Genomic DNA, 3,347 nt, shown 5'->3' on the forward strand with positions numbered 1-3,347 from the left:
GGAGGCGTGTGATTCTTTGTGGTCGTGATGGCCTGGAGGCTGAAAGAGGAGCGGCTGGAGACAAGCCAGCGCCGGAGATCAGGGCTGGACGGGGAACCGATGGTCGCGGCGGCGGCCCGTCCCCCGCGAGCTGCCCGTGCAAAGGCAGGCGGGCAGCGCTCGGCAGCGCTCGGTGCTGCAGTGCGGAGGAGGCTGCGGGCGCCGCTGTTGACCGAGGAGGAGCGAGAGGAAGGCGGACGCTGCAGGCAGCCCCGCCGCGCGGCCGCGCTGGCTGGCTGGCTGGGTGCTGGTGGGTGGCTCGGCGTCCGGGCGGTCTGCGAGCGTCCCCGCGGTGCGGAGCCGTGCTGCAGCGAGGCGGAGGGGCGCGCGGCGGAGCCGGCGAGCGGAGCGGCGGAGCGGGAGCGGGAGCCGGAGCCGGAGCCGGAGCGGGAGCCGGAGCGGGCGGCGGGTCGGCGTTCGTCGGCGGGGAGCGTCCGGCGGTGGTGCGGTGCCGGCGGAGCCGCGGCGGCGATGTGCGCGGCGGGGAGGCGGTGGGGCCGGCGGGAGCGAGCCGTGCTGTGGTGCGTGCTGGTGTCGGCGTGGGAGGCGGCGTGGGGGCAGCTGCGCTACTCGGTTGCCGAGGAGATGCCGAAGGGCTCGTTCGTGGGCGACGTGGCCAAGGACCTGCGGCTGGACCTGCCGGCGCTCCGCGACAGCGGCGTCCGCGTTGTCTCCGAAGGCAGGACGCAGTACTTCGCTCTGCACGGGAAGACGGGACATTTAGTGACGGCGGAGAGGCTAGACAGAGAGCAGCTGTGCGGTGGTGGAGCAATGCGTGCTGCGCTGTGAGGTGATAGTGGAGGGGGAAATGCAGGTTTACGGCATCGAAGTGGAAATCACGGACATTAACGACAACGCGCCCAGCTTCGAGAGGCAGAAGGAGTGAGAATGAGCGAGACGACAGCGCTGGGGTCGCGGTTTCCCCTGGCCGAGGCTCACGACCCGGACGTGGGACCGAATTCCCTGCAGAGGTACGAGCTGAGCGGCGACGAGCACTTCTCGCTGGCCGTGCAGGCGGGCCCCGGCGGGGCTCAGCGTCCCGAGCTGGTGCTGGCGAAGGCGCTGGACCGGGAGGAGGCGGCGTTTCACGAGCTGGTGCTGAGGGCGAGCGACGGCGGAGAGCCGGCGCGGACGGGCACGGCGCGGATCCGCGTGGCGGTGCTGGACGCGAACGACAACGCGCCCGTGTTCAGCCAGGCGGAGTACACGGTGCGTGTGCCGGAGGACGTGCCCGTGGGCTCCGTCCTCGTCAGCGTCACGGCCGCCGACGCCGACGAGGGGCTGAACGGGCACGTGAAATACTCCTTGAAGAAAGTTCCTCGGCGGTTTTCCAGCTGGAGTCTGAGACGGGAGCGATCACGCTGGTGCGGAGCCTGGACTTCGAGGAAGGCGACTCTACGAACTGGAGGTGCAGGCAGGACGGCGGGGCCTTTCCGACACGGCGAAAGTCGCGATCAGCGTGACAGACGTGAACGACAACGCGCCCCAGATTTCGGTGCGGTCGGCGCTGGCTGCGATCTCTGAGGACGCGCCGCCGGGGACGGTGGTGGCCCTGCTGCACGTGCAGGACCGGGACTCGGGGGCGAACGGCGAGGTGCGGTGCAGCATCGCCGAGCGCGTCCCGTTCCGGCTGGAGCGGTCGTTTGAGGACTACTACCGCGTGGTGACGGCGAGCGAGCTGGACCGGGAGGCGGTGGCGGAGTACAACGTGACGGTGCGGGCGGCGGACGGCGGGTCGCCGGCGCTGTGGAGCAGCGCGGTGCTGGCGCTGCGGGTGCTGGACGTGAACGACAACGCGCCGGTGTTCGCGGAGGCGCGCTACAGCGCCCGGCTGCCCGAGAACAACGCGGCGGGCGCGCTGGTGCTGACGGTGCGGGCGTCGGACGCGGACTGGGGCAGAACGCGCGCGTGCGGTACCGGCTGTCGGAGGGGCGGGTGCGGGGCGCGCCGCTGTCGTCGTACGTGTCGGTGCAGGCGGAGACGGGCGCGCTGTACGCGCTGCGCTCCTTCGACTACGAGGAGGTGCGCGAGGTGGGGCTGTGGGTGCGGGCGGAGGACGGCGGCGCGCGCCGGCGCTGAGCAGCAACGTGTCGGTGCGGCTCGTGATCGTGGACGAGAACGACAACGCGCCGCAGGTGCTGTACCCGCCGGCGGCGGCGGCGGCGGCGGCGGCGCGGGCGCGGGCGCGGGGTGGGCGGGCGTGGAGCTGGCGCCGCGCTCGGCGGAGCCCGGGGCGCTGGTGGCCAAGGTGGTGGCGGTGGACGCGGACGCGGGGCAGAACGCGTGGCTGTCGTACGAGCTGGCCAAGGCGACGGAGCCGGGGCTGTTCCGCGTGGGGCTGCACAGCGGCGAGGTGCGGACGGCGCGCTTCCCGCTGGCCCGCGACGCGGCGCGGCAGAGCCTGGTGGTGGTGGTGAAGGACCACGGGCGGCCGGCGCTGTCGGCCACGGCGACGCTGACGGTGGTGCTGGCCGAGAGCGTGGCCGAGCTGCTGTCGGAGCTGGGCAGCGCGGCGGCGGCGCCGGGCGAGGCGGCCGGCAGCCTGACGCGGTGGCTGGTGGTGGCCGTGGCGGCCGTGTCCTGCCTCTTCCTCGCCTTCCTGCTGCTGCTGCTGGCGCTGCGCCTGCGGCGCTGGCGCCGCTCGCAGCTGCTGGCGGCGGGCAGCGGCGCCTTGCGCGGCGTCCCGGCCTCGCACTTCGTGGGCATCGACGGCGTCCGCGCCTTCCTGCACTCCTACTCGCACGAGGTGTCGCTCACCGCCGACTCGCGCAAGAGCCAGCTCCGCTTGTCGGGCGGCAGCTGCTGCGACACCCTCCCGGCCCGGCCGCCGCCCGACGAGCCCGCGCCGCTGCTCGGGGAGGACCCTGCCGGCGCCCGCCGCGCGGACCCCGCCGCTCCCCGGTGAGTTCCTCTGAGCACACTTGCTCCGCGACGCTTCCCTCTGCTGCTTCTCTGCCCTTTCCCCGCCGCCTTCTCTCTCTGTCCCGCGCGCGGAGCTGTCGTTCCAAGGAAGGCAAAGCTGCGTTCAGCACCGCGCTGGGTGCTGGTGCCTCTTGCTGCGGGGAGGGGAGCGTGGGGTTGCGGCTCAGCGTTACAGTGGCTGTGGGAGGCCGGCGAAGGGAGCCTGCTGCCGGCTGGAGCTTCCTTAGAGCGGGCCTTTGGCTCTCATCACGGCGTTCCTGTGTTGCACGCCGTTCCCTGAGCCAGTCTCTCCTGGAGGACAGCGCCTCTTTTACTTTCAGACCCTTGACGTTTCTCCTCTGAGGTGCACTTAGCAGACAATCTGTCTCCCTCTTAGTGCAGAGATG

At 72.3% G+C, this 3,347-nt stretch overlaps 1 pseudogene; it reads left to right on the forward strand.

Moving 5' to 3' along the window:
• The first annotated feature begins 510 nt into the window (after positions 1-510).
• Positions 511-2,944, forward strand: LOC127029176 (protocadherin gamma-A2-like; annotated as a pseudogene).
• The last annotated feature ends 403 nt before the right edge of the window (positions 2,945-3,347 follow it).

The sequence above is a fragment of the Gymnogyps californianus genome, unplaced genomic scaffold (genome assembly GCF_018139145.2).
Source record: "Gymnogyps californianus isolate 813 unplaced genomic scaffold, ASM1813914v2 HiC_scaffold_83, whole genome shotgun sequence".
Taxonomy (NCBI): Eukaryota; Metazoa; Chordata; class Aves; order Accipitriformes; family Cathartidae; genus Gymnogyps; species Gymnogyps californianus.